General features: G+C 43.5%; 1 protein-coding gene and 1 pseudogene across 1 annotated transcript in view; both read left to right on the top strand.

Annotated features, from left to right (window-relative positions):
* COL4A2 (collagen type IV alpha 2 chain) overlaps positions 1-23537 on the top strand; it is a 232987-nt gene that overhangs the window by 99034 nt on the left and 110416 nt on the right. The gene's annotated exons all lie outside the window — the stretch shown is intronic.
* LOC115873224 lies at positions 1783-3168 on the top strand (annotated as a pseudogene).

Genomic DNA, 23537 nt, shown 5'->3' on the forward strand with positions numbered 1-23537 from the left:
GTTGTATTTCTCATCATTGTTACATCGCACCGTGACTGCCTCATCTCCTCCCCGAGACCCCTCCGCAAGGGGATCTCCAGTCAGCCCATGGTTTTAGAAAGAAAGTACATTGAAAGGAGTTGGTTAAAGTGTCCAAAGGACTTGGAAAAGAAAAAAGTGTGCTCCCACCCATAGTCCAAAAGAACTTCAGTGAACTCCTGAGAAAGGTGAGACTTGCTACTCCCATGGAGAGCTACCGTCTCGGAAACCCACAAGAGCAGTCTGCCCGGTCCTGTAGGGTTGCTACGAATCTGAATTGACGCTGTGTCGGTGAGAGAGAGCACAGTATGCCTGGAAAATGTATGTAGAGCAATTATTTGTTTCCAACGTGCAGGGAGGCAGGTAGGGTTAAAGAGGAATAACCCAAGACAAAGCATTCGGCCTGGGGAAGGAATGAGGTCTTTGACTCATGAGAGCAGACTGGAGAGAAAAGGGTCATGTTCGAGGTCATAGGTCTTCATGGTCCTTCCGGACCTTCTGCATGTGCATCTCGTTAAAATGCTAAAAATGCCTGTGAATAGTTCACCCAAAAATGTATTGTCAAGCAGATGTCCCCTACCCCATGCAGAAAGACCTTATTAGTGCAACGCCTGACGCATTCCTGTTTCCTCATGGGATTCCTGAGAATCCCCTGCTTCAAAATCCCCACTAGAATTGTGTCCTCTCCTTTCGTGACCCCCTCTTGTCTACTTGTGGTCAAGATGAATTACTGGACATTTCCTGCCCTGGAAACCTTGTATGGCTCTGTACTCCTCTTTCTTTAACTCTAAAGCCCAGAACAAAGAAGTCAAGAAACCAAGGCCCCATAGACTGACTGTTTACATCTTCAAAGGCAGGAGGGGTTGATAAGCAAGGAATGAAAAGTGGTAGAGGATTGACAGAGCACTAAAGCATGGGGGATTTAGATTAGCCAGAAGAAAGCATTCCATAATGTGATGTCCAGTAGATCAATGAGTAACTGAGTTCCACTGGTCTGTTTGTTAGCTTCCCACACATCAGTTCCTGATCATCGTGACCCCATAAGCAATGACCCACACTGTTGCCTTGTCTTGTACTGCCTGCATACTTGGCTTCAGATCATCCGCCCTCTTTGCGTTGGCTGGTGTTTGGAAGTAGGTCAGCAGGTCTCTCTTCCTAGTCTTTCTTAACTTGGAAGCTCTGAGGGAATGTGGTTAGCACTGTAACAAGAGCAAGTTTTCATGGACAGACCTACAGGCCTGTGAGTGAGGTGCATTGGCTGGAAATCGAAACCAGACCTGCATCGTGGAAGGTGAAGAATTCTCCTCCCGAGCTGCCCCCTGCCTTTGGAATAACCGAGAGAGGCTGACAAGAAGGCCCACGAGTGCCGGCCGAGGGAGGATTGGCCCATGCGTATGCAAGTTTGCAATGATAAGAAAAGGCCTTAAGAAACGTAGATCATGCTTTCATCTCTCCATCTTGAGCCCCCAAGTAAATAACGTTAAATAAATAGAGATCACAGTGTGCTTTCAAAACTCTTCTAATGGTACACATTTGGGGGGGGGGGGGAAATAGATCGAATGCAGTTCATCTGATACGTTTCTTCTCTAATGAAAAAATGAGCTTTTCCACTTCCCTAACAATTTCACTTTAAAGCCTAAAAATATCAAACCAAACCGTCTACTGTGAGTGCTAAATTACTCTCCCAGCCAAGAATATATTTTGTTTCAATCTGAGAGTTTTAAAATGAGAATCCTTGACTGTGGAAATTAGGTTAGGATTGCCATGTTTGTGAATGTAATACAGTATAATGTCAGCCTGTTTCAAGTGAGGTGAGATTTCTGTAGAAATATAGCTCAATGCTCTGGGTAATAAGGTTATAAATGTGACCCTTTAAGGCTCACATTTTCAGCTACAGTTTTGACTGTGACTGTGCTATAATTCTAGAAGTTTCTCAAGAGAACCCCACTGTAAAAGCACACTTTCATCGTTACTCGTTGTTTCTCGTTACAAAAGGCATGGCTAGGAAAAGCCTTGACGTAGGAAGAGGCATTAGTCATAACCCTTTACGTCTCTCACGGAGTTCCCTCCTGAGAGTCACAGCCACCGGAGGCAAGTTAGGCAACAAACACATGGAATCCGGGTTCACACTAGAATCGCCTATGATTACTTTTCTTTCCTGTTTTTGCTTTTGGGGCTTAGGATATGGTCTCTCAGGACTCTAGGCTTGATGAGTTGGCAACACCCCACCCCCACACCCCCACACCCCCACCCCCGCAAAAAAAAACAAACAACCCACCAAACTCATTACCTTCGAGTGGAGTCTGACTCATGGAGACCCTATAGACTGAGTAGAACTGAACCTTTGAGTGTCCGAGGCTGTCAATCTTCATGGGAGCAAAAAGCCCCATCATTTCCTGTGGTGAGGCTAGTGGGTTGGAGCCATTGACCTTCGTGGTTAGAAACTCAGTGCACATGGATAGTGTCTATGATCATAGTAGGAGTTATGTATTTAGTAGTAGTAGTAGTATTGGTGCTTTTATGATCACAATTAAGCAATGACAAATACTGACACATCACTTGCTTCATGTTAGGCATCAACATAGTAAATTATTTAAGTCTTATTAAACTATTTACACAACTCAGTGAAAATGGTTACTATTTTCCCCTGATAATATGTGGAAACTGAGGCACAGAGAGGTCCCGTAACTTGCCCCCATCAGCTAGCTCTAACTTAGCAACTGAGTAGCAAATCACTGAAAGTTTCGCTGCCAGTGCCGTGACCACAACAAAAACCCACTGCCATCGCCCAGAGGTGACATTCAACCGGCCATTTCAGGCCACAGACTTTCTCTCCTGGAACCATGGCCCAATTTATCTGCAGTGGAGCAGGCTCCGGGGATGGTAAATGCTGCTGTGAGTTACGCAAAGGCTCAATTGGCTACATGGTGGCACTGTGCCAGGGTATAGCTCGTTCCTCCAACCCCAGCTGAGATCCCAGCAGGTCTTCAGAGCCTGAGAAACATAGTCAGTAGTGCTCAGACTGGTCGCTTCAAAGAGCTCACAGTTCAGGAAGCTCTGCTGAATGGTTTGGTGGCCACTGGAGTGCGGATGTGGTTTTATATTGGCAAGATCTTAGGCAAGCGAGGCATCGTTGGCTATGCGCTTTGAAGACCAGTCTTTAACATCTGATTCTATTTGGTTTGCCAGTTGAGTGTTGTTGGACCACGTGTGATCAGTCTACTCCAATAAAATAGATCATTCTTTAAAACAAAAACCAAAAAACCAACTGCCATCAAATTGGTTCTGACTCATGGCAACCTTCTAACTCACTGGCATCGAGTGGATTCCACTCTAGGCAGCCTTTAGCTCAGAGTAGGCCTGCCCCCGTGGGTTTCCGAGACGGGAATACAGTGGTGCTCAACCTTCCTAATGCCGCGACCCTTTCATCCAGTTCCTCATGGTGGGGTGACCCCTCCCCAACCATACAATGATTTTCATTGGTGCTTCATCACTGTAACTTTGCTACTGTGATGCAGCGGGCAACTGCTGTGAAAGGGTCATTTGAGCACCGCTGCTGCCCTGCTTTACGGAGGTAGGAAGCCTCCTCTTGCTCCGGAGCAGCTGGCGATTTCAAACTACTGACCTTACGGTTAAGGAGCCCAACATGTAACCAGTACGGCACTAGGGCTCCAGGGACAGTCTAGGAAGAAGGGATTTGATGATACTAGGCTTGGGAAGATTTGCTGAAGAGGCAGGATTGAATTGAAGCTAAGAGGGGAAGAGAAAGTGAAGCCAATGGAAGAGAGTTTTCCAGACAGAGGGAGAGCTTGAGGCCTTGGAGGATCCGTGGCCGGAGAGCAGAGCCTGCGCTGGGAAGGAAATGAGGACAGGCCATGCATGGCCCTGGGGAGACAAGAAAGTTTGGGTCTGTATCTGAAGGGTCAAGGGAAGCTCCTTAGGTCATCGGGTTCCATGATCAGATAGTCTTGTTTGGAAGGTCACTTGAGGGGAGTGGGCTGGGAATGGACCGGTTAGAATGCTGGAGACAAGACTAGCACATACATGGCAGAGGCATGTGTATAAAAAGAGCAGGAAGTATTTCGCTTTGTTTAAAACCCACAGGTCTTGACCGGATCACACCGCTGTGTTCTAGACTCTAGATAATTCACAGATAACAAGGACATACAGTCGTCACAGGTGAAATGAGCCACATCCCCAATTCCCTGATCGATAGCCTTTCCTTAACACACTCAGCGACCTAAGAATGTTCTTTGCTGCACAGCTGCTTCTAAAGCCATCCTCTGGCCTCCACCCACTGGATGTTCTCTTCTTGCTTGCTGTGGTAGCTCCTTGCTGGTGGAAAGGCCATTCTGGTTTTCTTGACGAATTACTTGTCTCTGCCTCAGCTCAAATACAATGCATTCCGTCATCTGATACGTTAAAATCGTTCCCGGTGCTCATTCCACAGACCTGCTGGCAGCTACCTAGTGCACTTTTATAGTTTTTACATCCTTGCTGACATAGATTTGGATTTCAATCCATAGCTAATTCACATAACAAGTAAAAATGTACTCCAAGAATTTGCAGACACACGTCGAATTATCCACCACTGCTTGCTGGAAGCAGGCTAGATTGTGGGAGCGAGCTCCCGACTGGCTGTATGTGGAATGAAGGCACTAGGGCTCATCGGCCTGGTCTTGGTCTTCTTAGGGAAACAAATAGTGAAAGCCCAGCTCTCCATTGGAGGATTGGCTCTCAAGGCCATGAATAAGATGACAACTGGGTACAGTCTACATTAAACTTAAAAATCCCCCAGGAAAGGTCATTTGGAAACCCAGGGATTCTTTCTCAGTTAATGCAGAAGAAAACAATAACAAAAAACCTTTTCCCTCAATGTTAGAACACATTGCTTTTTTCTTTTTCTTTCTTTTTTTCTTTGATGATAGTATTTAATATGTATTTTGAGATATAATATGTAGATACAGATATAATGTAATACAATATTAAACAATTCAAGATTTTTGGGGTGTATTAATAGTAGTTACATTACTCATGTTACATAACCTTCACCAATATCTGTTGCAAAATTTCACATGACAATAAACAGAATGACAAAAACTACTTTCATTGAATATACTCCAGGTTATAATCATTTTGTCATTTGTTTTTCTTGCTGATACACTCTTTGTAGTTCCTTTTAACTATTGTTTGCTCCAAGAAATATTAATCTCAAAGAAGAGCAATTTTTATTCATATCCCTATATGCACACACAAACAGCTTGTGAAAGTATATTAGTAATTTGTATAGTTTGTGAAAGTATATTAGTAATTCATCTGGGTTTTTCTTTTTTTTTTTTAATCGTTTTATTAGGGGCTCATACAACTCTTATCACAATCCATACACACATCAAATGTGTAAAGCATTTGTACATTCATTGCCCTCATCGTTCTCAAAACATTTCCTTTTTCTTCTATGGAACATTTTCTGTAAAGCATACATCTGCCATATCGCATGGAAATAGAACTCTTTAGAGAGGATGGTCTCGTGTTCCTGAAGGGACACTCAGTCTTGGAAAGGCGTGTGTAGTATTTGCTTCTTGGGCAGAATGGCAGTGGTACCTGCCAGCACAATGACTATAACCAGAATCTGTCTCCTCTGTCTGTCTCAGTCTTGGTCTCACACCCTCTCCCATATTTTTAAAGCTAATTAAGCATGCAACTCATGTTTCCTATAATTTCCATTTCAACTCTTTTAACATGGTACTTATAATTAACTGAATGTAATATTTTGTATTTTAATTTCAAAATTTTCTCCAACCAAATCTGCCAGAATTAATATTTTGATCCAAATATAAATGTCACCCCATCTTTAATTCCACTGAGGACGGGGGTGGGGGGGTGGGCAAAAGAGACTCAAAAGAAGTGGAAGGCCCTAATTCAGATGGGGAGAAGTCAATCCAAGGCACTCTTCTCTCCTTTCTATTTCTTTTTTTTTAAAGAGGAAACTTCCCTTGGGGATTTGGGAAAATAACAAATGCAGGTGGAAATGGATTTTTGTTAGCAACCAACCCAAAGCTTCTAGAAACACGTGCAAGCTTCTCCCATGGGAGCTCCAAGGGGAGTAGTGATGCCTCCCACCCAAGTAAGAGTTTAGATGATGACAGCCAGTCCACAGGCACCCCCAGAGCTCAGAAATCTCGATGTAGAATTTCTCTTGACTTTGGTGCATGAGTTATATACTTAGAAAAGCTCCAGAACTGATTAAATTTAGTCAGCAGGAATGCCCGAGGGCCAACATCATTGTTTTCTTGTGAATATGCCTTTATGTCTCTTTGGTTATTATTAGTGAAATGTCAAACACCATCTCTCTCTCTCTCTCTCTCACGCACACACACACACACACACACACACACACACACACACACACACACCTTTTATTTTACATTACTAATGAGTTCCAACTGATAAGTGCTGAACACCTTGTAAATAAGTTCCATGATCATCTGATATCAAGCCATTTAAAATTTTAAAAGCAATAACTAGGCTGACCCTTTTATTCTTTGGGGAAATAGTTAAAGGTGTTTTCTAATCCCTATTGGTAAAATAAAACCTGAGTCAATTTTGAAAGCATTGCTACTTATACATTATGAATAGCCAACATCGGTCATCATTTCTATTTTTAAATAGTGAAGATGTCGCCTTGTATTCATGAAATTATTTTAGAAGGAAAAGACAAGATAGAGTAATACATGGTTTTGTTTTTGTGTTTTAACCCAGAGCCTATAATTCTGCCAGTCTTCAGTGCACACTCCCTTCAGAGAATGTGGGTTCATGGACATGACTAATAGGGGTTTATTCACCATCTTACCATCCTTGGTCATAATGTTGCTCAGGGCTGGAGCAGGTCTGCCAAGACCACAACGTAGCTTTGTTAGTATTACATGACAGTCGGAGATTTTTTTGGAAAACTCCTCTGGCAGACTGTTTATACGCCCACATTGATATTTGTCTGAAGATAAGTTTTACAGTCTGTTTACGTAGGAATGCATCAGTAGAGTCTTGGGCTTCTTCTCCACAGAGGTTCTGCCAAATAGCAATCTAACACCCACCCCTGCCCCCCACCCCGAAAAGGCTTATTCGGATTCAAGACCAAAGAATTGTCATTGAATCCTTCTGACTCCCAAGCAATCCTTTTGACTCCCATGTTCTATGCCTATGTAATTTGAATAACGTCTCAGGTCTTTAATATTAATAATTTTGCTAAGAGAAACTCTTCAGAGGTACCTTTAAAGGATGAACTTCTTATTTTTCTTTTCCCCTCATTGATGACAGCATATTTTCATATTATTAACCTGCTGGTTACCATCACCATCATTATTATTTGAGAATATGGTAAGTGGCATGCTTTACACCCTTGGCAAAGCTCTGGAGTAAATAAAATCAGAAGGCCAAACATACTGGCTCACGCTGGACTGCCACTTGGAGAGTATATTAGCAGAAAAAAAATGGATCGTGTGAACTGTGGTAAAAAGTGGTCTGAAATAGTGATATGACCTTGATGTGGATGAATAGTCCTTTGTGGGCTTACGGGAGAGGGAGCGGATTGGTATGGGGTAGGAGAAACAATTAGTTCTGTATTTCATGGACAGAGAGGACACTTAGCCTAGGACATTTACACACGTGTATCTTTATTTCTATGTTATTTGGAATCCAGTGAAAAGATTAGTTGAAGTTGCATTTTAACAACCTTTCTCACGATGTGAAAAGTTGAACTAAGATTTATTTGGAAGCTGCTGCATCACGGCGGATAGAAAGCTGACCATCGGGGAAGACACACCGAGTGCTGTCGAATGGGAAGTCTCCCCTCCTCACTGCACGAAGTGATCGAGGGCCTTGATGCTCTGTTTATCAAAGTAGGGAGCTCTGCATACAAGATCCAGTGGGTCTGGTTTTTTTTCTGTGTACTGCTGCCTTTTCTGTTTCTTGTCCCTTCTCCTTCATGGCCATTTTTGTTACTATTTTTACACAACCCAAAATAACAAAATATATATTTATTATGAGGAATACTCAACCCATCTATTGAAATAACATCAAAAAACGTAAATAAGCAAAAGATCACAGATAGAAGTTGAGAGTCATCATTTGAGTTAGAAATAGAATTTTCCAAACATCAGACAATAAAGAAAGCCAAACAAAGCCCCTGTCTATTTGGACTCCTGGTGACCCTGGAGGACAGAATAAAGCTGTTCTTAGGGTTTCTGATGCTGTTGACCTTGGGGGAAGCAGACGGCCCCCGCCTTCTCTCAGGGTGTGGCTGGTAGATTCAGACTGTCAAACTTTGGGTCAGCAGCACACTGCTTAATGCACTACACTTCTAGGTCTCCTTTTAAGAGCATCAGAAACCAAAGCCAACCCCACTGTCATCCGGTTGATTTCAGCTCATACGTACCTTACGTAGATTTCCAAGACTGTGCATCTGTATGGCAGCAGACACCCTCATCTCTGTCTTAAAGATTGGCGAGTGTATTTGAACCACTGACTTTGTGGTTAGCACTCCAGTGCTTACCTGGCCAGGGTTCCTTAAACATTATACTGGACTTTCTATAATATTGATGAGCCCTGGTGGCTTTGTAGTTACAAATTGGGCCGCTAAGTGCAAGGTCAGCAGTTTGAAAGTACCAGTCATTCTGTGAGAAAGAGTACTTTCTCCTCCCACAAAGAGTCGCCGTCTGGGACACGCACAGAGGCAGTTCTACCCTGGCCTATAGGATTGCTGTAAGGCAGCATCAAATCAATGACAGTGATTTGGGTTCGGTTTGGTTTTATCCTAGCAGTACATCCAGCCCAGCGGCTGGTCAGAGTTGGATATCATCTAAGGAGTAGTTGCTAGACCACCAACCAAATTCATTTAGCCGGAGTAGAGATTTTCGAAACACACTTTGTGTGCCAAATCCATTTAATCTGTTGTCTTTCATCATTAGCTAGATGTGCTGGTTTCCACTTACTTAGACTATTCTATCAAACAAGATCAGTTTTACATTGATGTTGGCTTTTAGGTGTAAAAAGTCTCCTCCCCTGGTAGTAGAATGTAGAGCATACCTAAGTTGCTCTACCCAGATCCTTAGATGGTAGCTATTGTGAAGAGTGTTTGAGAAGATAGGATGAAGGATGGTAAGTAGAAGAGAAAGGTGTCAACCCATATTAACCACTTAGCCCACTGAACTCTATATGTTATCCGTGTGGACTATGCCCATTAACCACTGTCCAGGTCCACACAGTGAGAAAAGGGTATAAAACGTGTCCTTCCCATAAATCCTCAAAGCCTACAAAGTTAGAAACCTATTTGGGAAGGGAAAGCAACACAAGCATCTTGCCAGACCGTGTATGAAGGGCATCCATACTGAGGCTGGCATTTTGGGGAGGAGAGAACGCTCCCTTCTGGAATTAGCCTGGGGCTGGAGGGACAGCCTCGTGTGGCGGTTGTAAAGTGACCTTTGTTCACGCCAGACTTGAACTCTTGCATATCTGCCTGACCCATGTTGTGTATTATCTTTCCAAGAAATGACAAATAGTGAGCACGTCGGTGTGAGCCTAGTTCTTGGGAAAGCTTTCGTTCTCCGGCTCTGGGTCATTCCTTGGTGGATGCAGTCTGCTTTTGTGAAATACATGATGTGGGAACTTTTGGGAAAGGGTTTAAATTTGTCTCTTATATATCTGGAGATTTGCCATGAACATGTTTTAAAACATAAATTCCCAGAGAATTGACCTATTCGATGTAAATCTGATTCTATTTGCAGTCTTCCTGGTGGGGCCATGATAGGCCACCTGCTTCTTTCAGAGGAGAAGGTGGGGGTGGGGGTGGGGGGATCTGTAGGCTAAGTGTACACAAGATGTTAGTGAGGTTCCCCTTGGTCATGGTCTTCTGTAGCTTGATAATTGCACAAGTTCCTCCTGTAAGATGCTTGATTAAAATTCTTTAGGACTTAAGTAATCTTCACAAGGCTAAAGGAATCTAATGTTCTTGAAACGGTGCCATATTCATAATATATCCAGTAACTGTGTTGTAGCAATCAGACAAATTCTTCAAAATATGCTGCCAGCTGGATTTCTAACTTTTAATAAGGTTTTCATGCTGAATGCTTTCGCAACCTCATTAACCAGTGGGCTAAGATAGTAACTTCCCGTATAATTCATTCATAAATTGTACATTGCGTATGCAAAATCAACTCGCTTATAAACCCTGTGGAGATCACTGTGTAAATGTTTTTTTCCAGAGATATGATTTTAATTTTTTTAAAATCATTTTATTGGGGGCTCATACAGCTCTTATCACAATCCATCCATTTGTACATTTGTTGCCATCGTCATTTTCCCCTGTGTCAATCTTGTAAAGGCAGGAACAATCCTTAAGCAGATGAGAAATTCAAATAAGATTTTACATGTTTTATGAACATTAATTAACCTCCTGGTTTTCAAAACGTTAGTCAGTTTGGCCCCTTCTCTCCTACATCGTAGCCCCGAATTTTAGGCTAACTTTCATCACTAATCAACACAGCAGCTAATGTAAGAACAGGAGTGTCCCATAACTGCATTGCCCATGCTAAATGTGCATTTGTTAACAGGTAAGCAAAACCATGACTAAATAGCAGGAAATTCAAATGTTTTAAATGGTTTTCCACTAACTCAACCTCCCATGCCATCAGTGTGATTCTCATCCATTGTTGTTTATATCTTTAAAAACATAAAAATCAGAAAAGTAATATTGTCACTAAGCAAAGAAAGGTGGTAACTAAAACCTGTACTGTTTAGGTTACAGTGGGTTAGATGAAATAAACAGATATTATTCTGCTTCAATATGAGAAAACAGTTATTCCAAAAACAGTGCTGAAGGGTTGACCTAGATTTCTACTTTCTGTACAGATTTTGATTTCATGAAGTCTCATGAGTTTAACATCTTGGCTGGTATTCCATTTTGTATATTTTAGCAAAGAATTGTTTTTACAAAGCTGGGGGGAAGTTCTCACAAATAAACTCATATGAAAAAAAAAGAAATGGGGGAAAAGGCAGATGTAGCTCTTGGTGCTTTCAACATCTCCTAACAGAAAACATCTGCTGGGCTTCCTGAATTTTTCTTCAGAGCTTGGGAATACACCCACACTTTTCCAAATTTTCCTCTAAAGACTGAATTGCCTTATCAGTGTTCAGACTGTAACTGGCTATTCCGTTCAAACACTTACTCAGTGTGTCCCTTTACTTTAAATTCCTTACTCATTTATTTATCCAACAGATATGTAGGTATCTATTCCCTACCATTCATATGAGGTAACAGAGAGCAGGCTGATAGGGACCGTGGGTTTAGTTTCTGTTAAGTTGATTCCAACTCATGGCAATCCTGTGTGTTCAGAGTAGAACAACTCCATACATTGGTGTAGTGATTGCTCATTGGGCTTCAGTCCTCATGGTTCAAAGTTCAGAACCACCAGCTCCTCTGAGGGAGAAAGACTGGGATTTCTACCCCCGTAAGCAGTTGCATTCTCAGGGGTTGCTAGGAGTCAGCACTGACTGGATGGAAGTCTCCACTGACTGGAGAGTTAGAGACCTCTCTGAAGCTGACGCCAAGTTTGTCTTCTCGGTGGCATTGGGGGGATTCAAACCGCCAACCTTTCCACGTAGACCTTTGCACCACCCCTAGGGCAGATAAGCACTATAAAAACTAATCATGTTTTGCAAATGAGGAATTTGGCGGGGGGGCGGGGCTGTTCTTGTGTGTGTGCGTTAAGAATTAGCCTTTAGAAAAATGGGAGCGCGAAGGCGTGCAGACAACCTTTCCGTGGCTGTCTTGTCGTCCCTGGGCGCAGCGGCCTAGAGAGCTGAACCTGATGGGCGCCAAGACCGGCTGGCTGCTTGGAGCGCTGCCTCGGAGGCTGTTCGTGGCGGGAGCCAGCCCGGAGAGCCCCGGCCTGGGCCAGGAAAGATGGCTACCTGCATCCGGGAGAAGATGGAGGACTTTAAAGTTGGAAGTCTGCTCGGTAAGGGATCGTTTGCTGGTGTCTACAGGGCTGAGCCCAGTCACACCGGTGTGGAAGTTGCAATCAAAATGATAGATAGGAAAGCCATGTACAAGGCTGGAACGGTACAGAGAGTCCAAAATGAGGTGAAAATACACTGCCAATTGAAGCATCCTTCTATCTTGGAGCTTTATAACTATTTTGAAGATAGCAATTATGGGTACCTGGTATTAGAAATGTGTCCCAATGGAGAAATGAACAGATACTTAAAGGACAGAATGAAACCCTTCTCAGAAAATGAAGCCCCAAGAGACGACCAGTTCTTATGACATGACCCTACTTGATGCTCAACTCATGAAGAGATCCCTGAAGATGTGGGTGTTATATCTAAGTGTGGTGAAGAAACTAGATGGTGCCCAGCTATAAAAAAGAATAGCGTCTCGGATCTTAAAAGACTTATTTTCAAGCAAGCAGCCATCTAAGTGAGGTGTCAACTAAGTCCACCTGAAAGAAGTGCACCAGTCTATGTGATCCAAGGATTGAAATAATATAATCTAAATCTAAAGGAGAAAATGGCATCAGAACTTAAATTATGAACATCTGGTTTCTGTAGTGAGGTCAAAATGTAATATTTTATCATTTGATCTCCCTTTAGACCTATGTTAAAGCTGTTTTCACTATTAAAAAATGAAGGGGAAATACACACACACACACACAAAAGAATTAGCCTTTATTCAAGAGAATCAAAATAACATATCACAGAATGAGTGGTATCTTTTAACTGAAGAGAAGGTAAAGCACCTATTTTTAAAATGGAGATCATGCAGATAGAAAGACCAGGTTGAGCCAGCAAACTAGGAGGCAAAGGGCATGTATAGAGGTCTGAATACTGGCATGTACATATGTAAGTATATTTATACATAATAATAGGGAAATAGAGCTATGTACATATATTTGTAGATTCAGTATTAAGGTAGCAGATGGACTTTGGGCCTCCACTCAAGTACTCCCTCAATGCAAGAACACTTTTTTCTATTAAAGTGGCATTCCATGATGCTCACCTTCCTGACATAATTGCTGAAGACAATTGGGTACATAACCCAAAACCCAGACAATTGGACATCCCCTTGCAGGAGGGTCATAGGGAAGAGATGAGCCAGTCAGGGTGCAGTATAGCATCGATCAAACATACAACTTTCCTCTAGTTCTTTAATGCCTTCCCCCCACCCCACTATCATGACCTCAATTCTACCTTACAAATCCAGCTAAACCAGAGGATGTACACTGGTACAGATTAGAGCTGGAAAACGGGAATCCAGGACAGATAACCCCTCAGGACCAATATTGAGAGTAGCCATACCAGGATGGGAAAGGGAAGGTGGGGGGAGAAAGAGGGAACCAATCACAATGATCTACGTATAACCCCTTCCCCGGGAGATGGACAACAGAAAAGTGGGTGAAGGGAGACATCAGTCAGTGTAAGACATGACAAAATAAAAATTTATACATTATCAAGGGTTCAAGAAGGAGGGAGGGTGGGGTAGGGAGAGGGGGAAAATGAGGTGATACCAAGGGCTCAAGTAGAAAGCAAATGTTTTTGAAAATGATGATGGCAACAAATGTACAAAGGTGCTTGACACAATGGATGGATGGATGGATGGATGGATTGTGATAAGAGTTGTATGAGCCCCCAACAAAGTGATTTTTTTTAAAGTTGTCATTAAAATGAGAGGGAGGTAGGGGGAGGTTTGAGAAGCCAGCAAGATTAAGTGTTTCAAAGAGAAAGGATGGAGGAACGGTCATTTGTAAAATAAGTTTGGTTTGAAAGGGAGCGCGTCAGAGGTTAGAACCTCCAAAGAAACGTGAGCTGAAGTGATTTTTTTTTTTAATCCAAACACAAAAGATTATTTTAAAGATTGGAAAGGTAAATTGTGGCTAAAAAGTGATCATTGCAGAGGACCAGGGAAGATTAATACTAGTGGATGCCTTCAGGGTGTTCTAGAAGGATGTGAGGCAGAATGTTTTCAAAATGGGAGTGCTGGGCTGAGAAATACAGCTGAAATGGAAAGGTCCCTGGAGGGGCTCAAGAGCAGAACAAAGCAGCAGAGTTGAAGCTAGGAAAGTGGACACTATGCAATCTGAAGAACAAAAGCAGTAACAAAAAGTGACTCTCCCCAAGGAACCTGTGGGACACCCACAAATGGATGAATAGCTACCTCATGGGCGTCCCAGAACAAGAAGAGAGTGAGACAGCAAGGATATTTGGCCTAGTAATGGCCTAAGTTCCCTAAATTGGATGAAAGTCATAAGTGAGCACATTTAAGAGGTTCAGCACACTCCAGAAAGGAGGAGCCCAAAGAGAGCCACCCTGAGACGCAAGCTAACCAAACTCGGAAAACTAAGCGAGCAAGAGAAAACTTTGAAATAAATTAGCAAGCAGTAGGTGAATTATCACAGAGGAATCTTCAATAAGATTGTCTATCCCACCCCTGATAAAAGTACCCGTCTTTAAATGAAAGCTCAGACCCCTTTTCCCTATCCCTAGAAGTGAACGCTGAGTGCCTTTTTCTATTAATAGAGATAATAATAATAATAATAGAATTTCACAAGTTTCAGGGATCTCGTCTATGTCTTTTGAAATTACTTCACTGTTTTCTTGGGGTGTGTGTGCAAGCGCACACACTTGCTTCAGTTTTTGTATTTCTGTGGGTTTTTAACTGAGCAAGTGGGCAAGAGAAACCTTATATAAGGATCTCATTTCTTGTAAGATAGCCAACTATCTCTGCCTGCAGCTAGTAGCCTTTAGATTTTCACCCTAATCAATATGGTCCTTAAGCACTCCCCAGGAAGCTTGCTGGTGTCAGGGCAGAACACTCTTTTGTGGTCTCTCAACATGAGCTTGGGAAGGTGAACTGAAAAGGAGCAAAAGAGATTGAACTCAATTTGAATCTGGGATTCCTTTTCCGCTGAATCACTGTATGATGGGGAAACTATGGCTCGCTCTTTAGGGCCAGGACTCTGCCTCTTGAATCTTTCATGGCATGTCAGTTCAGCTGCTTCCAAGAAAGCGCTACTGTTTTGCATGACAAAGTAATAGTTGGCTCAAATAAATCACTGTTGAACTGAGCAGCTAGTGAATTCTGTAACCGCATTAATCATAATTCACAGATGCAAACCAGATAATCGATCTTTATTTATAATCAGAAGTTTGTCTGAAATCAATGAACCGTGTAACAGATTGAAACTGATATATTGCTATTATAGACATTGGTAACTTCCTTCATCTATGACGTAGTGGGGAGGAGTGGGCTAGGTGTGGATGTTAACGAAGCAGGCTTTGGATACAGGGGGCTAACAGAGCTAAAAATATACTTCCAGGATTAACCTGGTGTCTAGTCTTTTAAAAATTACAATGTAAACCAAGAACATGCAAGTGAAGTAACTGAAATATATCATTAAATATATCATTCTGTTTGCATTGGGAACACTCCACTTTTAAGTATCACTCATTAACTCACTCCCTCACTACCCTCAACCCACAGCAATCCTGTAAGGCAAGGTAGGACTGCTCCTGTGAGTGTCTCAGACTATTTACTGGAGTAGAAAGCCCCACTGTTCCCCCTCAGAGCAACTGGTTTCAAATGACTGACCTAGGTTAGCTGCCAATTTGTAACCATTACACTACCAGGGCTCTTTAATTTAAGTATAGGCCACTTCATTTTGGCCTATACTTCACATTCCAGGGAGAGTTTAAGTTACCAGGTGTAAGCATCTAAAATAATTATAACAACTAGAAGTTTAGATGTGGAGGTTTCTTGGTTTGGTTTTTAATTTATAAACAAGCCAAGGTGCTTCCTCTACTCTTAATGACAGAAGTTAGTTCCTGAGAATATATTTAGTTTCCTCTTGCCTATTTTTGCTCCTTGGTATATTCTTCACACTCTAAATTTAAGAAGCGTATATATCAGTCTCTCCTCAGTAATCGTCTTTTAAGGGTCTTTTTCTTTTTTTTTTTTTAAATCATTTTATTAGGGGCTCATACAACTCTTTTTTTTAAATCATTTTATTGGGATACAACTCTTATTATAATCCATACATACACCAATTATGTAAAGCACATTTGTACATTCATTGCCCTCATCATTCTCAAAACATTTGCTCTCCATCTAAGCCCCTGGCATCAGGTCCTCATTTTCCCCTCCCTCCCCATTCCCCCCTCCCTCATGAACCCTTGATAATTTATAAATTATTCTTTTGTCATATCTTGCCCTGTCCGACATCTCCCCTCACCCACTTTTCTGTTGTCCATCCCCCAGGGAGGAGGTTATATGTAAATCCTTGTAATCGGTTCCCCCTTCCAACCCACCCTCCCTCCACCCTCCCAGTATCGCCACTATCATCACTGGCCCTGAAGGGATCATCCACCCTGGATTCCCTGTGTTTCCAGTTCCTATCTGTACCAGTGTACATGCTCTGGTCTAGCCAGATTTGTAGGGTAGGATTGAGATCATGATAGTGGGTGAGGGTGGGGGATAGGAAGCCTTTAAGATAAGGTGACCAGATTTAAAGCAGGACACCATCATGGGGGGGGTGCTTGATTAAAAATTTGGTCTATATGGACCAAATAGACCGTTCCCTAGCTTGTCGTGCATTCTTTCCAAAAATCAGGAATGTCCCGCCAAAAATGGGACGTCTGGTCACCTTACTTTAAGAACTAGAGGAAAGTTGTATGTTTCATCGTTGCTATATTGTACCCTGACTGCCCCGTCTCCTCCCCGCAACCCTTCTGTAAGGAGATATCCAGTTACCTACAGATAGGCTTTGGGTCCCCAATCTGCCATCCCCCTCATTCACAATGATAAGATTTTTTGTTCTCATGATGTCTGATACCTGATCCCTTCGATACCTCGTGATCACACAGGCTGGTGTGCTTCTTCTATGTGGGCTTTGTTGCTTCTGAGCTAGATGGCCGCTTGTTTACCTTCAAGCCTTTAAGACTTAAGGGTCTTTTAAGATCAGTAAACTGCCCTTCGTTAGTTAGATCTTAGTTGCTGAAAGAAAAAGAAATCCTAGCATCTCCAACTGCTCTCACCAAACCTTTAAGGATTCCAAAGGGTTCCTAGCTCCTGGTGCTTATCAGAGAAAAGAGTCCTCGTGCCTCTGATTTACAAGAGCATACTGGTTCGAAGAGGGCAGAATAGTTGTGAGGCAATGTTTCTTCCTGATGCAGAGAATTTCTGTAGTCATGGGGGTGTGTAGGGGCAGCATTTTCTTTCAATAATTGATCTCTATTTTTAAATAAGCCCTTCCCAAGCACTGTCCCTGGTCCAGGCACAGCAGTAGGCTCAATGGATGGATAAGATGCACATGCACATGCTAGGGCAGGATCCTTGATGAGAGAAACTAAAGACATGATCCGAGAGGATCATTTTACAAGGAAAAAAAAAAGAGGAAAGAGCCATCCTATGAAGAAGGAAAATGTTAACAAAATCACAGAGATGTGAAGGAACACAGTAAATTCTGAGGAAGCAGGAGAATCTAGCAACTAAAACAGAGGGGTGTCAAGCAAGGAAACTAAAAAGATGCCTTGAAGCCAAATGAGGTGACGCAGGGATAAGTATGTTCGTGTCCGTTTGATTCAGCGATTGTTGCGGGGACCGTAGGCCCTTCCGTTAGAAAGCGAAATGGGAACACCTTTGTTCTCTGAATCGGAGTGAGTACTGAGACTGAATGAAATCAGAATACAGTCAAGGTTAAGAAACGATTGCAGTGATCGTAGCAAGTACAGATAGCGATGTGAGTGACGAGAGACGGGATGAGATGGAAGAGGAAGAAGTAGAGTCCAGAGGTGCACAGCAGGAAAATGCATGGACATGTGCTTTCTCTGGAGAGGAAGGGGCACAATGTGAAGAGAGGCGCCAACAACGGCCCCACCATTTAAAGGTAGGGATCTCGACTGAGGACATGGCACAGGGGAGCACAGGGGACGAGGAGAAAGAGTGATTCTCTAATTTTGCATTAGCGTTGTGAGCAGGGTTGGAAGAAATTCGGTAATGAGTTGAATTTTAGGTAGGTTGAGTTGAACTATCTGTAACACATTTGATAGAGCCATCTGGTGGGGATCGGGGAGTCATCCACCTCTAAGTACGCCCTGGAGCCACCTAAAGTGAATGAGATAGCTTACCTCGACACCCAGAGAACCTCAGGAAACAAATCAATATTTTTCAAAAATGCTAAGTAAGTCAGAGGTGTAGAAAGAGACTCCCTTAGAGAATCAACATCCGAGAGAGATAGAGATTCAAGAAGGAAGAAGAAATCAGCAAAGCCAGATGTTGCCAAGACCATGACGGCTGAGAAGAGGCCCTTACAATGTGGACATGCGTCATTGCGGACCTTTGCAAGAAGAGTTTTGTTAGAGTGGCCAGCACAAAAACGGGGCAGGGCAGCAGAGAAGGGGGGGATGCTGGCCATCAGAGCCCTTCCCAGAAGGTCATGAAATACATACAGCGCATGGCTGGAGATGCTGTCAGAACAATGGAGGAGCTTCGTCATTCAATCCCCTCGCCCAAGGTCTGCCAGGTCTCCTCTCTGGGCTGCTTGTGAACAGTGTCACCCCCGAGGGGCATCTAAAGCAGCAACCTGTGCAAATCCACTCTCTCAAGACCATCCTTGGAGCCGGGTGTTCTTTGTGAGGACTGTTTTGCTGTAAAGCGCTTGTCAGAAGTTCAGGGGCATGGGTGCAGAGCGAGAACTCCCAGTGCCCTCCCTTTGTTGCTCCTGCCTAACTACACAGCCTAAGTAAGACACGCCTAGGTCATAAAGAGAATGGAAATACAAGGCAGGCAAAAGAAGGAGACGAAGAAAAGCTTCAAATCTTACAAAGACATCAAGGATAAGATTTTCTCAGGATAAGACCTCACTAGGCTGAACGCCTAATTTGTAACGGATACTCCATAAAACCAAGCCTACTCCATGCCTAGATCCTAACTCTCCCCATAACCGCTCTCTGCTTATTCATGAGCCATGATCATTGACGATCTCATAGAGTCTTGGTTAAGTACTCAATGCTCAAGAAACATACTAGGAGTTAAGTACGGGCTTTAGAGAGGCAGACGCAATTCGGTTCTTGTCTTCGATTTTGTGGCTCAAACCCCCTTCTGACTTTTCTTCTCGTTTAGCAAGTGTCTTAAGAACAGTGAATGTGCTGGAGCTTGTTTTCACCCGCTGTCATGAGAACAGGGCACAAGCTGAGTCACTCCTCTGGAATGGGCGTTAATGTCGTTGGTTTCCTCTCGCACAGGACCCCGGGATTCATGTCTGGACAAATGAGCCATCCGTTTTCTTTCCACCAGACTGAAAAGAGATCAATTTCTTGTGGTTTGTTGTTCTTTTTAAAATTGCGGATGTGTGTGCAGCATCCTTCCCAGTCATCACTCTAAGTGGAGAATTAATTCTTAGGAGGAAGTCCAGGATAGCCAGATAGCCATCTGCCACGGCCCTGTCGGCCGTGAGTGTAAGCCCGAGCCCTTTGTTAAGTTCTGTAAAAGACCAGCTTTGACCTTCACCGTGGACCACAGCGCTTCACCTCATACTTCGACACAGCGGTGGATGAAGAGGGCCATCGCTCTCCGAGGGCTTCAACGCTCTCGTCAATTCCTTAGGTATTGTTTTTGGTAAAATCTGTGCAGAAATACTTAGTGGGGCAACTTCTGAAATGTTCGATAACCTGTAAAGATGCAAATAAGAAAAACGTCATTCTGATCTGGTTTTTACTTCCTGCCATTTGACCTTCCCAAATAATCACAGGTCAAGGACCCCATAGAATGTGAAAAAGTCACTTTACAGCCAGGGTTGGCTCTGTCACTAACTCGTCATATTACCTTGTGCAGGCCACGCGGGGCTTGTAGTCATCGTATTAAATGCTAGGCTAGATTTTCCTCCAGGAGTTCTTCCTAACTTATTATATCTATCATGCGGCCACGTCATTCAAAGCCTGACGGCACCTGAACGAGGCTCTAATAGCCCTAAGGTATCCGCATTGCTGAGCAAGCATGACTCTGGTTACTCTTGGATCACCATAGTATCGCCCATCCTTGGACAGCCAGTTCCATTTGGCTGAGACTCTGGAAGGCCAGTCCACCTTCTGGGCTTGCTGACTTCTGCCTCTCGGACCAACATCTCCGCTACCTTCCCTCTCCCTAGACCTTCCGTCTTCTCCGCCACTTCCTTCAACTTCTCTCCCGTGAACACAGCTTCCGCCCAGGTGGACAGGAACCAGCCACAGCTCTTCCAGCCTCTTTGTATTTTCTCCGCCGACCCCCGCGGGCTTAGGTTTTCATGACACTCTTCGAAGAGCACATTGGAGTTCATTTGTATACCTTTTGACATGGCAGACAACCACCTGGACGCTTGTTCAGACAGTTCCTCTTCTTCTCTCATTGCTTCCTAAAACTCCGAGCCCTCCACCGTGCTCGTTGGGAATTCTCCTCAGTGGAGGGCTGTCGCCCAGAAGGCTGGGCCAGTGGCTGTGCATTGTTGTCTGTCTGACATCCCCACTCCTGTCTGAGATCCCTGCACTGAGGCTTACCGACCCAGCCTTCTGCCCTCTGATGGTCTTCTCCCCCTGCATGATATGTTCGTCAAGAATGTTCGAGGGGGGTTCAAAGGCTTTGGCAGAATGGAATGAAAAGATAACCAGAATTTCTCGCGAACTCTTTTAAGTGCCCCTCATCTACTTGCTTTTCCAACATGATTGCTTATATCTGAAAACTTGCTCTCTCAATGATCCGGTTAAACCTGGTGCTTTCTAGAAATATTTAACCACTAAACCTTCTTACTGTGAAAATAAAGCAAAACGTTGACAACAGTGCAGAAGATCTTCCTGACACAACCCACTCCCAATAAGGAATCTGTCCCTGGAATCCGGAGAAAACATAGGGTATGTCTAACTACCCTCTCGAGGGTCCTCATATTTCAGTATTTTAGCCTGCAGCTCCGGAACCTCCCCTGCATACCTTGTGATCAGAGCAGCTAAAAAGTAACAGGAATGGCTTGCCTGGGTTTCACCCTCTCTGGCTGCCCCGGCACTTTTGGGAGAAGTTAATGGGCCATTAAATGGCCAGACTTGAGTCGCGGCGGGGCTGACGCAGGAGACCCAGACAATCAGTGTATGATTTCAACTGCCTTGACTTTTTGTATAGATTTCCATGAGCCCCAGGCATACGTTTGTTCTTGGGTCTGCATCTAATAATCTCTAAAGAAATGTGTGTGCGTGCGTGCGTGCGTGCGTGTGTGTGTGTGTGTGTGTGTGTAGGAGTCCTAGTGTCGCAAAACAGGAAAATGTTACCACAAGGTCGGTCAAATCTACCAGCTGCTCCAAAGGAGAAATATGAGGGTATAGTCTCACATAAAAATTGACAGCCTTGTCAAGCCTATATCTAGTCACTGAACAGCAGTGGGTTTGTTTGGTTGGGGGTTTTTGGGGTGGTGGTGGTGGTGGTGGTGTGTGTGTGTGTTGTGTATCTATATATCTATAGCTATATCTACCATATATATGCCTAAGTATATGTATTTTGCTTACAGTAATGGGCCCAAGTTTCTACTATTTAATCATACATTGCTAGAACCGTCTGGGCCTGAAGTCAACAGTGGACTGGGTCTCTTGCGCTTGAGGGGTGCAAATGCCTGCCACCTAGTGCTACTCGCTAGAAATGCACGTTTCCTTCTCGCATTGCTAATACTGAAGGACAGAATGGGTAGTCAGAAGATAGCCTTTGTTGGTATTAAGTTAAAATGTGATTTTCAAACCGATAATCAGTCAGCATGAGAACAACCTTTCCACTGCAGCTTCACCAGAGACCCAGGATGGCAAACCTCACCTCTCTTCTCCATAATCGTGAAGCCTCCCAAGTCACAATGGCTGCACTACCTTGCTGAGGGCTTCTCACTGGCAGTTGTCCTCAAAGCAGCTTGGCTCAAATATTACAGAACGAAATCTCCCGCGGAGGAGACCTTGCATTCCGTCCCAGCGTTCTTGCTTCGTTTTTTCCCTCTTGCTTTCAGCAGATGGCCTCTCACTCATCTATTCTGTTCCTAAGCAGTTTTGAAAGGGCAGCACTTCTTTCTTTCCACAAGTCTGGGTGGTCTCCCTTTTTATGGCTCTGTTTTGGATGCCTGGGAAGCATTCTCTTTGATAATGCAGACGAAGAAAAGCAGATCAACGGCTAGAATGCCACTAGGCTGGTGCCCGGCTTGAAGAAGACTTGCCATTACAGGACGGACTCTTTTTTGCCAGACCGAGGTGACTTAGGAGTCCCCAGGTGGTGCAAATGGTTAATGAGCTTGGCTGTTGAACAAAGGTTGTAAGTTCAAGTCCACCCAGAGGTGCCTGCTGATTTACCTTCAGAAACAAAGCCCCATAGAGCGCAGTCCTATTCAGATACACGTGGGGTCACCAGGACTTAAAATCGACTCCATAACAAATGGGTAAGATGACTTAGGGCATTTAGTGGGGCAGTGGCAGAACAGGAAGATGATTGGTCTCCACAGTGTTGCCCACTAAATCTTTGCTAGCGAACTACAGCAGTAACGGTTCCAAAGATCATGCACTGATTGCCAGGATCATATTAGTCTTAGTGGAGCAATTCACTTCTTCACCAGGGAGTTTAGTGCATGGCCTGCATGGCAAACACCGTAAGTGATGCTGAGGACAACAATTTAGGGTGGGACCTACTCCCAAAGACCTTCTTAAAAAACCAGTCACCCCATGTAAGTCAGTAGAACCATGCTTCCTAAGATCTCCAGGGACTGGTTTTTTTGGAATTCTTTTGTCAGCCGTTTCTTCTGAGCTATCTCTGGGTGGGATTGAACCATCAGTCTTTCCGTTAGCAGCAACATCTGTTACCCATCTGTACCCTCCGGGGTCACCAAAGGCCTGATAAGTTAGCATTCACTGTCGTTTCAGAAATGCAAGTGTCCATGCAATGAGACAAGGGTTACAAGGAGTAAAAGAAATGCCACAAATCTATTAGGATCTATGGAACCATGAGCTCTAGAACTTTCCTGAACACAAAATGCCCTTTCACATCAGCAGCCTGCAGCCCCAAGGGAGAGGAACTCCGGAAATCACTGAAGACTGATTAGATACACTGATGCCTATCGTGGGGGGTGGGGAAACTTCAAAAAGTTTGTGGAAGCATAGAATTCAAAGGTAATGGAATTTTACCATGAACTTTTTGAAGCCCCTTTATCCCTTGAATTTTAAAACACTTAAATAAGATCATTAACCCTGAAGGGTTTTCTTCTTGTAATCCTTGGAAGGAAGAGTATTATAAATTCCAAAAATAATGGACACTTCTTTTCTAAAATGTTTTTTTCTTTTTTTTCTTTAATACGTTTATTTTAACAATTTCATAGACATACAGATAACATGTCATGCATTTCAGGAGTTTAGTCACCTCCGTAAGCACTGTGCAACCATCATCACAATAAATTCAGGGACAGTCCTCCTTCCTAGATATTTTGCTGAGC

The sequence above is a fragment of the Echinops telfairi genome, unplaced genomic scaffold, assembly GCF_000313985.2.
Source record: "Echinops telfairi isolate 266 unplaced genomic scaffold, ASM31398v2 ScPeMD7_7467;HRSCAF=8505_1, whole genome shotgun sequence".
In the NCBI taxonomy this organism is placed as follows: domain Eukaryota; kingdom Metazoa; phylum Chordata; class Mammalia; order Afrosoricida; family Tenrecidae; genus Echinops; species Echinops telfairi.